The sequence below is a fragment of the Triturus cristatus genome, chromosome 11 (assembly GCF_964204655.1).
Source record: "Triturus cristatus chromosome 11, aTriCri1.1, whole genome shotgun sequence".
Lineage (NCBI taxonomy): Eukaryota > Metazoa > Chordata > Amphibia > Caudata > Salamandridae > Triturus > Triturus cristatus.
In genome coordinates this window covers 1139718444-1139735343 of record NC_140594.1, presented here as the reverse complement: position 1 = coordinate 1139735343, position 16900 = coordinate 1139718444, and the positions used below count along the sequence as shown (strand labels likewise).

The 16900-nt window shown below is 44.6% G+C and overlaps 6 non-coding genes across 6 annotated transcripts; all 6 read right to left on the bottom strand.

The window, feature by feature from the left end:
• Window positions 1–1912: 1912 nt before the first annotated feature.
• Window positions 1913–1984, bottom strand: TRNAG-CCC (transfer RNA glycine (anticodon CCC)). Its single transcript has one exon. It is a non-coding gene; the product is annotated as a tRNA-Gly (tRNA).
• A 1516-nt stretch (window positions 1985–3500) lies between these two features.
• Window positions 3501–3572, bottom strand: TRNAG-CCC (transfer RNA glycine (anticodon CCC)). Its single transcript has one exon. It is a non-coding gene; the product is annotated as a tRNA-Gly (tRNA).
• A 1529-nt stretch (window positions 3573–5101) lies between these two features.
• TRNAG-CCC (transfer RNA glycine (anticodon CCC)) lies at window positions 5102–5173 on the bottom strand. Its single transcript has one exon. It is a non-coding gene; the product is annotated as a tRNA-Gly (tRNA).
• A 1518-nt stretch (window positions 5174–6691) lies between these two features.
• Window positions 6692–6763, bottom strand: TRNAG-CCC (transfer RNA glycine (anticodon CCC)). Its single transcript has one exon. It is a non-coding gene; the product is annotated as a tRNA-Gly (tRNA).
• Window positions 6764–9845: 3082 nt separating this feature from the next.
• Window positions 9846–9917, bottom strand: TRNAG-CCC (transfer RNA glycine (anticodon CCC)). Its single transcript has one exon. It is a non-coding gene; the product is annotated as a tRNA-Gly (tRNA).
• A 4655-nt stretch (window positions 9918–14572) lies between these two features.
• On the bottom strand, window positions 14573–14644 carry TRNAG-CCC (transfer RNA glycine (anticodon CCC)). Its single transcript has one exon. It is a non-coding gene; the product is annotated as a tRNA-Gly (tRNA).
• Between the last annotated feature and the right edge of the window lie 2256 nt (window positions 14645–16900).

Sequence of the window (16900 nt, the reverse complement as noted above, 5' to 3'; positions counted from 1 at the left end):
TACTTTTATTCACATGCTAGATATTGCCTAGAAATGCTTTTTAATATAGAGATGCTAGAGTTAGAATGTCTGGTCGGGGTTCAGCCCTTTCATTGTCTACCGCCCGCAACATATTTATTACCAGCACATGTGAGTGGTGACTCTGCTTTTTGGAAAATAGCATCTAATAGGACAATGAATGTAGCAGATGGGGCGATCGAGATGCCTGCCTAAGTATTTCATTTTTTTTTTTATTTAACGTCTGATTAATCTGTTCATGATATTTCCGTTTTGTGACATGTTGCATTAAAACAAATCCTGCTTGGAGAACATATAAAAATTTGCTCTGCATTGGCCGGGAATCGAACTCGGGTCAACCACTTGGGAAGCAGCTATGCTCACCACTATACCACCAACACCCTATGATGTGGTTGCTCTCGGTTCTAAAGATTACAACCCCGAGTTCAATGACTATCTTGCACCAGTTTCAATGGTGCATTTGGTTTAGATACCAACATGAAAAGCAGTAGAAAGTTTCTTGTAGAGGGTAAGGAACTGGGGATTGAAACCAAGGCCAAATCTGTGCAGAAGAGAAGAAATGGAAAGCAGTAGTACAAATAGTGGAAATGAACATATTTAGGAAGCATTGGAAGCAAAGCAGCGAAGAGAAAGAGAGTGCCTTCCATGAAATGCCCAGGAGAATGATAAGAGCAGAACGAAAAGGCAAGAATAACATTCAAAGCATGCCCAGAAAAACGTGTGACGGTCCCACCAGTCATTTATGCTTATAATTGGGTATCTTTACTTTCAAAGTATGGGGTTGATCCTTTGGCGATCACTCTTGTATTTCAGCAGAGACAGATAGTTGAGAAGTCTTTTCTCACATAGCTAGCACAAGCCTGCGCTTTTCCTTGCTGGTAGCGTGGAAATGACAGATTGGTTCTCAGAAGAAAAAACAAGAAATATTATAGCAGAGGATGGTTTCGATCCATCGACCTCTGGGTTATGGGCCCAGCACGCTTCCGCTGCGCCACTCTGCTCCCTTGTAAAAGTGTTCTCTTTATGCAGAGGAGGAGCTTTCAGCGAAGTGGCGAGGGATTGGTGGGTCTCGCTCCTCATTTGCCTAAGCATGCTGCAATGTATGCTGGGTGCAGAAAATCTTCATCTTCTCGTCTCACAGTCAGTCATAACTGAAAGTGCAGACCCTCTTGGGAACTAGCAGTTTCAGGCCTTTACCAAGATAGCAGCTCTCTAACCCTCTCCTCCCTCTTTGATCCTAGCGCTAGCATGCTCAGGATTTGATTTTAACTGGGAGCCAGAGATCTACCCGGTGAGGGCGAGGCTTTTGAGCGTTTGGGAGCGTTCGGGACGTGAGGACATTGGACAGGAAATGTTGCCATCTTGAAATATCCAACCTTCCTGCTGTCGTGAGAGGCTCTTTCCATGGACATCTGCCTCTTGGAGTCCTCTCAACTTGCTCTCTGATATAACATTTTGTGAGCTGCAGTTACATCCGATGGCTACAAGGTGGCGCTGCATTCAGGTGAGAGAACAAGTGTGCACAAAATCGTTGGGGACTTTTGCCAGATTCATCGGTGGATCTTGCCTACTTTTATTCACATGCTAGATATTGCCTAGAAATGCTTTTTCATATAGAGATGCTAGAGTTAGAATGTCTGGTCGGGGTTCAGCCCTTTCATTGTCTACCGCCCGCAACATATTTATTACCAGCACATGTGAGTGGTGACTCTGCTTTTTGGAAAATAGCATCTAATAGGACAATGAATTTAGCAGATGGGGCGATCGAGATGCCTGCCTAAGTATTTCATTTTTTTTTTTATTTAACGTCTGATTAATCTGTTCATGATATTTCCGTTTTGTGACATGTTGCATTAAAACAAATCCTGCTTGGAGAACATATAAAAATTTGCACTGCATTGGCCGGGAATCGAACCCGGGTCAACTGCTTGGGAAGCAGCTATGCTCACCACTATACCACCAACGCCCTATGATGTGGTTGCTCTCGGTTCTAAAGATTACAACCCCGAGTTCAATGACTATCTTGCACCAGTTTCAATGGTGCATTTGGTTTAGATACCAACATGAAAAGCAGTAGAAAGTTTCTTGTAGAGGGTAAGGAACTGGGGATTGGAACCAAGGCCAAATCTGTGCAGAAGAGAAGAAATGGAAAGCAGTAGTACAAATAGTGGAAATGAACATATTTAGGCAGCATTGGAAGCAAAGCAGCGAAGAGAAAGAGAGTGTCTTCCATGAAATGCCCAGGAGAATGATAAGAGCAGAACGAAAAGGCAAGAATGACATTCAAAGCAGGCCCAGAAAAACGTGTGACGGTCCCACCAGTCATTTATGCTTATAATTGGGTATCTTTACTTTCAAAGTATGGGGTTGATCCTTTGGCGATCACTCGCTTGTATTTCAGCAGAGACAGATAGTTGAGAAGTCTTTTCTCACATAGCTAGCACAAGCCTGCGCTTTTCCTTGCTGGTAGCGTGGAAATGACAGATTGGTTCTCAGAAGAAAAAACAAGAAATATTATAGCAGAGGATGGTTTCGATCCATCGACCTCTGGGTTATGGGCGCAGCACGCTTCCGCTGCGCCACTCTGCTCCCTTGTAAAAGTGTTATCTTTATGCAGAGGAGGAGCTTTCAGCGAAGTGGCGAGGGATTGGTGGGTCTCGCTCCTCATTTGCCTAAGCATTCTGCAATGTATGCTGGGTGCAGAAAATCTTCATCTTCTCGTCTCACAGTCAGTCATAACTGAAAGTGCAGACCCTCTTGGGAACTAGCAGTTTCAGGCCTTTACCAAGATAGCAGCTCTCTAACCCTCTCCTCTCTCTTTGATCCTAGCGCTAGCATGCTCAGGATTTGATTTTAACTGGGAGCCAGAGATCTACCCGGTGAGGGCGAGGCTTTTGAGCGTTTGGGAGCGTTCGGGACGTGAGGACGTTGGACAGGAAATGTTGCCATCTTGAAATATCCAACCTTCCTGCTGTCGTGAGAGGCTCTTTCCATGGACATCTGCCTCTTGGAGTCCTCTCAACTTGCTCTCTGATATAACATTTTGTGAGCTGCAGTTACATCCGATGGCTACAAGGTGGCGCTGCATTCAGGTGAGAGAACAAGTGTGCACAAAATCGTTGGGGACTTTTGCCAGATTCATCGGTGACTCTTGCCTACTTTTATTCACATGCTAGATATTGCCTAGAAATGCTTTTTAATATAGAGATGCTAGAGTTAGAATGTCTGGTCGGGGTTCAGCCCTTTCATTGTCTACCGCCCGCAACATATTTATTACCAGCACATGTGAGTGGTGACTCTGCTTTTTGGAAAATAGCATCTAATAGGACAATGAATATAGCAGATGGGGCGATCGAGATGCCTGCCTAAGTATTTCATTTTTTTTTTAATTTAACGTCTGATTAATCTGTTCATGATATTTCCGTTTAGTGACATGTTGCATTAAAATAAATCCTGCTTGGAGAACATATAAAAATTTGCACTGCATTGGCCAGGAATCGAACCTGGGTCAACTGCTTGGGAAGCAGCTATGCTCACCACTATACCACCAACGCCCTATGATGTGGTTGCTCTCGGTTCTAAAGATTACAACCCCGAGTTCAATGACTATCTTGCACCAGTTTCAATGGTGCATTTGGTTTAGATACCAACATGAAAAGCAGTAGAAAGTTTCTTGTAGAGGGTAAGGAACTGGGGATTGAAACCAAGGCCAAATCTGTGCAGAAGAGAAGAAATGGAAAGCAGTAGTACAAATAGTGGAAATGAACATATTTAGGCAGCATTGGAAGCAAAGCAGCGAAGAGAAAGAGAGTGCCTTCCATGAAATGCCCAGGAGAATGATAAGAGCAGAACGAAAAGGCAAGAATGACATTCAAAGCATGCCCAGAAAAACGTGTGACGGTCCCACCAGTCATTTATGCTTATAATTGGGTATCTTTACTTTCAAAGTATTGGGTTGATCCTTTGGCGATCACTCTCTTGTATTTCAGCAGAGACAGATAGTTGAGAAGTCTTTTCCCACATAGCTAGCACAAGCCTGCGCTTTTCCTTGCTGGTAGCGTGGAAATGACAGATTGGTTCTCAGAAGAAAAAACAAGAAATATTATAGCAGAGTATGGTTTCGATCCATCGACCTCTGGGTTATGGGCCCAGCACCCTTCCGCTGCACCACTCTGCTCCCTTGTAAAAGTGTTCTCTTTATGCAGAGGAGGAGCTTTCAGCGAAGTGGCGAGGGATTGGTGGGTCTCGCTCCTCATTTGCCTAAGCATGCTGCAATGTATGCTGGGTGCAGAAAATCTTCATCTTCTCGTCTCACAGTCAGTCATAACTGAAAGTGCAGACCCTCTTGGGAACTAGCAGTTTCAGGCCTTTACCAAGATAGCAGCTCTCTAACCCTCTCCTCTCTCTTTGATCCTAGCGCTAGCATGCTCAGGATTTGATTTTAACTGGGAGCCAGAGATCTACCCGGTGAGGGCTTGCCCGGTGTGAGGCTTTTGAGCGTTTGGGAGCGTTCGGGACGTGAGAGGACGCTGGACAGGAAATGTTGCCATCTTGAAATATCCAACCTTCCTGCTGTCGTGAGAGGCTCTTTCCATGGACATCTGCCTCTTGGAGTCCTCTCAACTTGCTCTCTGATATAACATTTTGTGAGCTGCAGTTACATCCGATGGCTACAAGGTGGCGCTGCATTCAGGTGAGAGAACAAGTGTGCACAAAATCGTTGGGGACTTTTGCCCGATTCATCGGTGGATCTTGCCTACTTTTATTCACATGCTAGATATTGCCTAGAAATGCTTTTTAATATAGAGATGCTAGAGTTAGAATGTCTGGTCGGGGTTCAGCCCTTTCATTGTCTACCGCCCGCAACATATTTATTACCAGCACATGTGAGTGGTGACTCTGCTTTTTGGAAAATAGCATCTAATAGGACAATGAATTTAGCAGATGGGGCGATCGAGATGCCTGCCTAAGTATTTCATTTTTTTTTTAATTTAACGTCTGATTAATCTGTTCATGATATTTCCGTTTTGTGACATGTTGCATTAAAACAAATCCTGCTTGGAGAACATATAAAAATTTGCACTGCATTGGCCGGGAATCGAACCCAGGTCAACTGCTTGGGAAGCAGCTATGCTCACCACTATACCACCAACGCCCTATGATGTGGTTGCTCTCGGTTCTAAAGATTACAACCCCGAGTTCAATGACTATCTTGCACCAGTTTCAATGGTGCATTTGGTTTAGATACCAACATGAAAAGCAGTAGAAAGTTTCTTGTAGAGGGTAAGGAACTGGGGATTGGAACCAAGGCCAAATCTGTGCAGAAGAGAAGAAATGGAAAGCAGTAGTACAAATTGTGGAAATGAACATATTTAGGCAGCATTGGAAGCAAAGCAGCGAAGAGAAAGAGAGTGCCTTCCATGAAATGCCCAGGAGAATGATAAGAGCAGAACGAAAAGGCAAGAATGACATTCAAAGCAGGCCCAGAAAAACGTGTGACGGTCCCACCAGTCATTTATGCTTATAATTGGGTATCTTTACTTTCAAAGTATGGGGTTGATCCTTTGGCGATCACTCGCTTGTATTTCAGCAGAGACAGATAGTTGAGAAGTCTTTTCTCACATAGCTAGCACAAGCCTGCGCTTTTCCTTGCTGGTAGCGTGGAAATGACAGATTGGTTCTCAGAAGAAAAAACAAGAAATATTATAGCAGAGGATGGTTTCGATCCATCGACCTCTGGGTTATGGGCGCAGCACGCTTCTGCTGCGCCACTCTGCTCCCTTGTAAAAGTGTTCTCTTTATGCAGAGGAGGAGCTTTCAGCGAAGTGGCGAGGGATTGGTGGGTCTCGCTCCTCATTTGCCTAAGCATGCTGCAATGTATGCTGGGTGCAGAAAATCTTCATCTTCTCGTCTCACAGTCAGTCATAACTGAAAGTGCAGACCCTCTTGGGAACTAGCAGTTTCAGGCCTTTACCAAGATAGCAGCTCTCTAACCCTCTCCTCTCTCTTTGATCCTAGCGCTAGCATGCTCAGGATTTGATTTTAACTGGGAGCCAGAGATCTACCCGGTGAGGGCTTGCCCGGTGTGAGGCTTTTGAGCGTTTGGGAGCGTTGAGGACGTTGGACAGGAAATGTTGCCATCTTGAAATATCCAACCTTCCTGCTGTCGTGAGAGGCTCTTTCCATGGACATCTGCCTCTTGGAGTCCTCTCAACTTGCTCTCTGATATAACATTTTGTGAGCTGCAGTTACATCCGATGGCTACAAGGTGGCGCTGCATTCAGGTGAGAGAACAAGTGTGCACAAAATAGTTGGGGACTTTGGCCAGATTCATCGGTGGATCTTGCCTACTTTTATTCACATGCTAGATATTGCCTAGAAATGCTTTTTAATATAGAGATGCTAGAGTTAGAATGTCTGGTCGGGGTTCAGCCCTTTCATTGTCTACCGCCCGCAACATATTTATTACCAGCACATGTGAGTGGTGACTCTGCTTTTTGGAAAATAGCATCTAATAGGACAATGAATGTAGCAGATGGGGCGATCGAGATGCCTGCCTAAGTATTTCATTTTTTTTTAATTTAACGTCTGATTAATCTGTTCATGATATTTCCGTTTTGTGACATGTTGCATTAAAACAAATCCTGCTTGGAGAACATATAAAAATTTGCACTGCATTGGCCGGGAATCGAACCCGGGTCAACTGCTTGGGAAGCAGCTATGCTCACCACTATACCACCAACGCCCTATGATGAGGTTGCTCTCGGTTCTAAAGATTACAACCCCGAGTTCAATGACTATCTTGCACCAGTTTCAATGGTGCATTTGGTTTAGATACCAACATGAAAAGCAGTAGAAAGTTTCTTGTAGAGGGTAAGGAACTGGGGATTGAAACCAAGGCCAAATCTGTGCAGAAGAGAAGAAATGGAAAGCAGTAGTACAAATAGTGGAAATGAACATATTTAGGCAGCATTGGAAGCAAAGCAGCGAAGAGAAAGAGAGTGCCTTCCATGAAATGCCCAGGAGAATGATAAGAGCAGACCGAAAAGGCAAGAATGACATTCAAAGCATGCCCAGAAAAACGTGTGACGGTCCCACCAGTCATTTATGCTTATAATTGGTTATCTTTACTTTCAAAGTATGGGGTTGATCCTTTGGCGATCACTCTCTTGTATTTCAGCAGAGACAGATAGTTGAGAAGTCTTTTCTCACATAGCTAGCACAAGCCTGCGCTTTTCCTTGCTGGTAGCGTGGAAATGACAGATTGGTTCTCAGAAGAAAAAACAAGAAATATTATAGCAGAGGATGGTTTCGATCCATCGACCTCTGGGTTATGGGCCCAGCACGCTTCCGCTGCGCCACTCTGCTCCCTTGTAAAAGTGTTCTCTTTATGCAGAGGAGGAGCTTTCAGCGAAGTGGCGAGGGATTGGTGGGTCTCGCTCCTCATTTGCCTAAGCATGCTGCAATGTATGCTGGGTGCAGAAAATCTTCATCTTCTCGTCTCACAGTCAGTCATAACTGAAAGTGCAGACCCTCTTGGGAACTAGCAGTTTCAGGCCTTTACCAAGATAGCAGCTCTCTAACCCTCTGATCTCTCTTTGATCCTAGCGCTAGCATGCCCAGGATTTGATTTTAACTGGGAGCCAGAGATCTACCCGGTGAGGGCTTGCCCGGTGTGAGGCTTTGTTGCCATCTTGAAATATCCAACCTTCCTGCTGTCGTGAGAGGCTCTTTCCATGGACATCTGCCTCTTGGAGTCCTCTCAACTTGCTCTCTGATATAACATTTTGTGAGCTGCAGTTACATCCGATGGCTACAAGGTGGCGCTGCATTCAGGTGAGAGAACAAGTGTGCACAAAATCGTTGGGGACTTTTGCCAGATTCATCGGTGGATCTTGCCTACTTTTATTCACATGCTAGATATTGCCTAGAAATGCTTTTTAATATAGAGATGCTAGAGTTAGAATGTCTGGTCGGGGTTCAGCCCTTTCATTGTCTACCGCCCGCAACATATTTATTACCAGCACATGTGAGTGGTGACTCTGCTTTTTGGAAAATAGCATCTAATAGGAAAATGAATGTAGCAGATGGGGCGATCGAGATGCCTGCCTAAGTATTTCATTTTTTTTTTAATTTAACGTCTGCTTAATCTCTTCATGATATTTCCGTTTTGTGACATGTTGCATTAAAACAAATCCTGCTTGGAGAACATATAAAAATTTGCACTGCATTGGCCGGGAATCGAACCCGGGTCAACTGCTTGGGCAGCAGCTATGCTCACCACTATACCACCAACGCCCTATGATGTGGTTGCTCTCGGTTCTAAAGATTACAACCCCGAGTTCAATGACTATCTTGCACCAGTTTCAATGGTGCATTTGGTTTAGATACCAACATGAAAAGCAGTAGAAAGTTTCTTGTAGAGGGTAAGAAACTGGGGATTGAAACCAAGGCCAAATCTGTGCAGAAGAGAAGAAATGGAAAGCAGTAGTACAAATAGTGGAAATGAACATATTTAGGCAGCATTGGAAGCAAAGCAGCGAAGAGAAAGAGAGTGCCTTCCATGAAATGCCCAGGAGAATGATAAGAGCAGAACGAAAAGGCAAGAATGACATTCAAAGCATGCCCAGAAAAACGTGTGACGGTCCCACCAGTCATTTATGCTTATAATTGGGTATCTTTACTTTCAAAGTATGGGGTTGATCCTTTGGCGATCACTCTCTTGTATTTCAGCAGAGACAGATAGTTGAGAAGTCTTTTCTCACATAGCTAGCACAAGCCTGCGCTTTTCCTTGCTGGTAGCGTGGAAATGACAGATTGGTTCTCAGAAGAAAAAACAAGAAATATTATAGCAGAGGATGCTTTCGATCCATCGACCTCTGGGTTATGGGCCCAGCACGCTTCCGCTGCGCCACTCTGCTCCTTTGTAAAAGTGTTCTCTTTATGCAGAGGAGGAGCTTTCAGCGAAGTGGCGAGGGATTGGTGGGTCTCGCTCCTCATTTGCCTAAGCATGCTGCAATGTATGCTGGGTGCAGAAAATCTTCATCTTCTCGTCTCACAGTCAGTCATAACTGAAAGTGCAGACCCTCTTGGGAACTAGCAGTTTCAGGCCTTTACCAAGATAGCAGCTCTTTAACCCTCTCCTCTCTCTTTGATCCTAGCGCTAGCATGCTCAGGATTTGATTTTAACTGGGAGCCAGAGATCTACCCGGTGAGGGCTTGCCCGGTGTGAGGCTTTTGAGCGTTTGGGAGCGTTCGGGACGTGAGAGGACGCTGGACAGGAAATGTTGCCATCTTGAAATATCCAACCTTCCTGCTGTCGTGAGAGGCTCTTTCCATGGACATCTGCCTCTTGGAGTCCTCTCAACTTGCTCTCTGATATAACATTTTGTGAGCTGCAGTTACATCCGATGGCTACAAGGTGGCGCTGCATTCAGGTGAGAGAACAAGTGTGCACAAAATCGTTGGGGACTTTTGCCAGATTCATCGGTGGATCTTGCCTACTTTTATTCACATGCTAGATATTGCCTAGAAATGCTTTTTAATGTAGAGATGCTAGAGTTAGAATGTCTGGTCGGGGTTCAGCCCTTTCATTGTCTACCGCCCGCAACATATTTATTACCAGCACATGTGAGTGGTGACTCTGCTTTTTGGAAAATAGCATCTAATAGGACAATGAATTTAGCAGATGGGGCGATCGAGATGCCTGCCTAAGTATTTCATTTTTTTTTTAATTTAACGTCTGATTAATCTGTTCATGATATTTCCGTTTTGTGACATGTTGCATTAAAACAAATCCTGCTTGGAGAACATATAAAAATTTGCACTGCATTGGCCGGGAATCGAACCCAGGTCAACTGCTTGGGAAGCAGCTATGCTCACCACTATACCACCAACGCCCTATGATGTGGTTGCTCTCGGTTCTAAAGATTACAACCCCGAGTTCAATGACTATCTTGCACCAGTTTCAATGGTGCATTTGGTTTAGATACCAACATGAAAAGCAGTAGAAAGTTTCTTGTAGAGGGTAAGGAACTGGGGATTGGAACCAAGGCCAAATCTGTGCAGAAGAGAAGAAATGGAAAGCAGTAGTACAAATAGTGGAAATGAACATATTTAGGCAGCATTGGAAGCAAAGCAGCGAAGAGAAAGAGAGTGCCTTCCATGAAATGCCCAGGAGAATGATAAGAGCAGAACGAAAAGGCAAGAATGACATTCAAAGCAGGCCCAGAAAAACGTGTGACGGTCCCACCAGTCATTTATGCTTATAATTGGGTATCTTTACTTTCAAAGTATGGGGTTGATCCTTTGGCGATCACTCGCTTGTATTTCAGCAGAGACAGATAGTTGAGAAGTCTTTTCTCACATAGCTAGCACAAGCCTGCGCTTTTCCTTGCTGGTAGCGTGGAAATGACAGATTGGTTCTCAGAAGAAAAAACAAGAAATATTATAGCAGAGGATGGTTTCGATCCATCGACCTCTGGGTTATGGGCGCAGCACGCTTCCGCTGCGCCACTCTGCTCCCTTGTAAAAGTGTTCTCTTTATGCAGAGGAGGAGCTTTCAGCGAAGTGGCGAGGGATTGGTGGGTCTCGCTCCTCATTTGCCTAAGCATGCTGCAATGTATGCTGGGTGCAGAAAATCTTCATCTTCTCGTCTCACAGTCAGTCATAACTGAAAGTGCAGACCCTCTTGGGAACTAGCAGTTTCAGGCCTTTACCAAGATAGCAGCTCTCTAACCCTCTCCTCTCTCTTTGATCCTAGCGCTAGCATGCTCAGGATTTGATTTTAACTGGGAGCCAGAGATCTACCCGGTGAGGGCTTGCCCGGTGTGAGGCTTTGTTGCCATCTTGAAATATCCAACCTTCCTGCTGTCGTGAGAGGCTCTTTCCATGGACATCTGCCTCTTGGAGTCCTCTCAACTTGCTCTCTGATATAACATTTTGTGAGCTGCAGTTACATCCGATGGCTACAAGGTGGCGCTGCATTCAGGTGAGAGAACAAGTGTGCACAAAATCGTTGGGGACTTTTGCCAGATTCATCGGTGGATCTTGCCTACTTTTATTCACATGCTAGATATTGCCTAGAAATGCTTTTTAATATAGAGATGCTAGAGTTAGAATGTCTGGTCGGGGTTCAGCCCTTTCATTGTCTACCGCCCGCAACATATTTATTACCAGCACATGTGAGTGGTGACTCTGCTTTTTGGAAAATAGCATCTAATAGGAAAACGAATGTAGCAGATGGGGCGATCGAGATGCCTGCCTAAGTATTTAATTTTTTTTTTAATTTAACGTCTGCTTAATCTGTTCATGATATTTCCGTTTTGTGACATGTTGCATTAAAACAAATCCTGCTTGGAGAACATATAAAAATTTGCACTGCATTGGCCGGGAATCGAACCCGGGTCAACTGCTTGGGCAGCAGCTATGCTCACCACTATACCACCAACGCCCTATGAAGTGGTTGCTCTCGGTTCTAAAGATTACAACCCCGAGTTCAATGACTATCTTGCACCAGTTTCAATGGTGCATTTGGTTTAGATACCAACATGAAAAGCAGTAGAAAGTTTCTTGTAGAGGGTAAGAAACTGGGGATTGAAACCAAGGCCAAATCTGTGCAGAAGAGAAGAAATGGAAAGCAGTAGTACAAATAGTGGAAATGAACATATTTAGGCAGCATTGGAAGCAAAGCAGCGAAGAGAAAGAGAGTGCCTTCCATGAAATGCCCAGGAGAATGATAAGAGCAGAACGAAAAGGCAAGAATGACATTCAAAGCATGCCCAGAAAAACGTGTGACGGTCCCACCAGTCATTTATGCTTATAATTGGGTATCTTTACTTTCAAAGTATGGGGTTGATCCTTTGGCGATCACTCTCTTGTATTTCAGCAGAGACAGATAGTTGAGAAGTCTTTTCTCACATAGCTAGCACAAGCCTGCGCTTTTCCTTGCTGGTAGCGTGGAAATGACAGATTGGTTCTCAGAAGAAAAAACAAGAAATATTATAGCAGAGGATGGTTTCGATCCATCGACCTCTGGGTTATGGGCCCAGCACGCTTCCGCTGCGCCACTCTGCTCCCTTGTAAAAGTGTTCTCTTTATGCAGAGGAGGAGCTTTCAGCGAAGTGGCGAGGGATTGGTGGGTCTCGCTCCTCATTTGCCTAAGCATGCTGCAATGTATGCTGGGTGCAGAAAATCTTCATCTTCTCGTCTCACAGTCAGTCATAACTGAAAGTGCAGACCCTCTTGGGAACTAGCAGTTTCAGGCCTTTACCAAGATAGCAGCTCTCTAACCCTCTCCTCTCTCTTTGATCCTAGCGCTAGCATGCTCAGGATTTGATTTTAACTGGGAGCCAGAGATCTACCCGGTGAGGGCGAGGCTTTTGAGCGTTTGGGAGCGTTCGGGACGTGAGGACGTTGGACAGGAAATGTTGCCATCTTGAAATATCCAACCTTCCTGCTGTCGTGAGAGGCTCTTTCCATGGACATCTGCCTCTTGGAGTCCTCTCAACTTGCTCTCTGATATAACATTTTGTGAGCTGCAGTTACATCCGATGGCTACAAGGTGGCGCTGCATTCAGGTGAGAGAACAAGTGTGCACAAAATCGTTGGGGACTTTTGCCAGATTCATCGGTGGATCTTGCCTACTTTTATTCACATGCTAGATATTGCCTAGAAATGCTTTTTAATATAGAGATGCTAGAGTTAGAATGTCTGGTCGGGGTTCAGCCCTTTCATTGTCTACCGCCCGCAACATATTTATTACCAGCACATGTGAGTGGTGACTCTGCTTTTTGGAAAATAGCATCTAATAGGACAATGAATGTAGCAGATGGGGCGATCGAGATGCCTGCCTAAGTATTTCATTTTTTTTTTAATTTAACGTCTGATTAATCTGTTCATGATATTTCCGTTTTGTGACATGTTGCATTAAAACAAATCCTGCTTGGAGAACATATAAAAATTTGCTCTGCATTGGCCGGGAATCGAACTCGGGTCAACCACTTGGGAAGCAGCTATGCTCACCACTATACCACCAACACCCTATGATGTGGTTGCTCTCGGTTCTAAAGATTACAACCCCGAGTTCAATGACTATCTTGCACCAGTTTCAATGGTGCATTTGGTTTAGATACCAACATGAAAAGCAGTAGAAAGTTTCTTGTAGAGGGTAAGGAACTGGGGATTGAAACCAAGGCCAAATCTGTGCAGAAGAGAAGAAATGGAAAGCAGTAGTACAAATAGTGGAAATGAACATATTTAGGCAGCATTGGAAGCAAAGCAGCGAAGAGAAAGAGAGTGCCTTCCATGAAATGCCCAGGAGAATGATAAGAGCAGAACGAAAAGGCAAGAATAACATTCAAAGCATGCCCAGAAAAACGTGTGACGGTCCCACCAGTCATTTATGCTTATAATTGGGTATCTTTACTTTCAAAGTATGGGGTTGATCCTTTGGCGATCACTCTTGTATTTCAGCAGAGACAGATAGTTGAGAAGTCTTTTCTCACATAGCTAGCACAAGCCTGCGCTTTTCCTTGCTGGTAGCGTGGAAATGACAGATTGGTTCTCAGAAGAAAAAACAAGAAATATTATAGCAGAGGATGGTTTCGATCCATCGACCTCTGGGTTATGGGCCCAGCACGCTTCCGCTGCGCCACTCTGCTCCCTTGTAAAAGTGTTCTCTTTATGCAGAGGAGGAGCTTTCAGCGAAGTGGCGAGGGATTGGTGGGTCTCGCTCCTCATTTGCCTAAGCATGCTGCAATGTATGCTGGGTGCAGAAAATCTTCATCTTCTCGTCTCACAGTCAGTCATAACTGAAAGTGCAGACCCTCTTGGGAACTAGCAGTTTCAGGCCTTTACCAAGATAGCAGCTCTCTAACCCTCTCCTCCCTCTTTGATCCTAGCGCTAGCATGCTCAGGATTTGATTTTAACTGGGAGCCAGAGATCTACCCGGTGAGGGCGAGGCTTTTGAGCGTTTGGGAGCGTTCGGGACGTGAGGACATTGGACAGGAAATGTTGCCATCTTGAAATATCCAACCTTCCTGCTGTCGTGAGAGGCTCTTTCCATGGACATCTGCCTCTTGGAGTCCTCTCAACTTGCTCTCTGATATAACATTTTGTGAGCTGCAGTTACATCCGATGGCTACAAGGTGGCGCTGCATTCAGGTGAGAGAACAAGTGTGCACAAAATCGTTGGGGACTTTTGCCAGATTCATCGGTGGATCTTGCCTACTTTTATTCACATGCTAGATATTGCCTAGAAATGCTTTTTCATATAGAGATGCTAGAGTTAGAATGTCTGGTCGGGGTTCAGCCCTTTCATTGTCTACCGCCCGCAACATATTTATTACCAGCACATGTGAGTGGTGACTCTGCTTTTTGGAAAATAGCATCTAATAGGACAATGAATTTAGCAGATGGGGCGATCGAGATGCCTGCCTAAGTATTTCATTTTTTTTTTTATTTAACGTCTGATTAATCTGTTCATGATATTTCCGTTTTGTGACATGTTGCATTAAAACAAATCCTGCTTGGAGAACATATAAAAATTTGCACTGCATTGGCCGGGAATCGAACCCGGGTCAACTGCTTGGGAAGCAGCTATGCTCACCACTATACCACCAACGCCCTATGATGTGGTTGCTCTCGGTTCTAAAGATTACAACCCCGAGTTCAATGACTATCTTGCACCAGTTTCAATGGTGCATTTGGTTTAGATACCAACATGAAAAGCAGTAGAAAGTTTCTTGTAGAGGGTAAGGAACTGGGGATTGGAACCAAGGCCAAATCTGTGCAGAAGAGAAGAAATGGAAAGCAGTAGTACAAATAGTGGAAATGAACATATTTAGGCAGCATTGGAAGCAAAGCAGCGAAGAGAAAGAGAGTGTCTTCCATGAAATGCCCAGGAGAATGATAAGAGCAGAACGAAAAGGCAAGAATGACATTCAAAGCAGGCCCAGAAAAACGTGTGACGGTCCCACCAGTCATTTATGCTTATAATTGGGTATCTTTACTTTCAAAGTATGGGGTTGATCCTTTGGCGATCACTCGCTTGTATTTCAGCAGAGACAGATAGTTGAGAAGTCTTTTCTCACATAGCTAGCACAAGCCTGCGCTTTTCCTTGCTGGTAGCGTGGAAATGACAGATTGGTTCTCAGAAGAAAAAACAAGAAATATTATAGCAGAGGATGGTTTCGATCCATCGACCTCTGGGTTATGGGCGCAGCACGCTTCCGCTGCGCCACTCTGCTCCCTTGTAAAAGTGTTATCTTTATGCAGAGGAGGAGCTTTCAGCGAAGTGGCGAGGGATTGGTGGGTCTCGCTCCTCATTTGCCTAAGCATTCTGCAATGTATGCTGGGTGCAGAAAATCTTCATCTTCTCGTCTCACAGTCAGTCATAACTGAAAGTGCAGACCCTCTTGGGAACTAGCAGTTTCAGGCCTTTACCAAGATAGCAGCTCTCTAACCCTCTCCTCTCTCTTTGATCCTAGCGCTAGCATGCTCAGGATTTGATTTTAACTGGGAGCCAGAGATCTACCCGGTGAGGGCGAGGCTTTTGAGCGTTTGGGAGCGTTCGGGACGTGAGGACGTTGGACAGGAAATGTTGCCATCTTGAAATATCCAACCTTCCTGCTGTCGTGAGAGGCTCTTTCCATGGACATCTGCCTCTTGGAGTCCTCTCAACTTGCTCTCTGATATAACATTTTGTGAGCTGCAGTTACATCCGATGGCTACAAGGTGGCGCTGCATTCAGGTGAGAGAACAAGTGTGCACAAAATCGTTGGGGACTTTTGCCAGATTCATCGGTGACTCTTGCCTACTTTTATTCACATGCTAGATATTGCCTAGAAATGCTTTTTAATATAGAGATGCTAGAGTTAGAATGTCTGGTCGGGGTTCAGCCCTTTCATTGTCTACCGCCCGCAACATATTTATTACCAGCACATGTGAGTGGTGACTCTGCTTTTTGGAAAATAGCATCTAATAGGACAATGAATATAGCAGATGGGGCGATCGAGATGCCTGCCTAAGTATTTCATTTTTTTTTTAATTTAACGTCTGATTAATCTGTTCATGATATTTCCGTTTAGTGACATGTTGCATTAAAACAAATCCTGCTTGGAGAACATATAAAAATTTGCACTGCATTGGCCAGGAATCGAACCCGGGTCAACTGCTTGGGAAGCAGCTATGCTCACCACTATACCACCAACGCCCTATGATGTGGTTGCTCTCGGTTCTAAAGATTACAACCCCGAGTTCAATGACTATCTTGCACCAGTTTCAATGGTGCATTTGGTTTAGATACCAACATGAAAAGCAGTAGAAAGTTTCTTGTAGAGGGTAAGGAACTGGGGATTGAAACCAAGGCCAAATCTGTGCAGAAGAGAAGAAATGGAAAGCAGTAGTACAAATAGTGGAAATGAACATATTTAGGCAGCATTGGAAGCAAAGCAGCGAAGAGAAAGAGAGTGCCTTCCATGAAATGCCCAGGAGAATGATAAGAGCAGAACGAAAAGGCAAGAATGACATTCAAAGCATGCCCAGAAAAACGTGTGACGGTCCCACCAGTCATTTATGCTTATAATTGGGTATCTTTACTTTCAAAGTATGGGGTTGATCCTTTGGCGATCACTCTCTTGTATTTCAGCAGAGACAGATAGTTGAGAAGTCTTTTCCCACATAGCTAGCACAAGCCTGCGCTTTTCCTTGCTGGTAGCGTGGAAATGACAGATTGGTTCTCAGAAGAAAAAACAAGAAATATTATAGCAGAGTATGGTTTCGATCCATCGACCTCTGGGTTATGGGCCCAGCACGCTTCCGCTGCACCACTCTGCTCCCTTGTAAAAGTGTTCTCTTTATGCAGAGGAGGAGCTTTCAGCG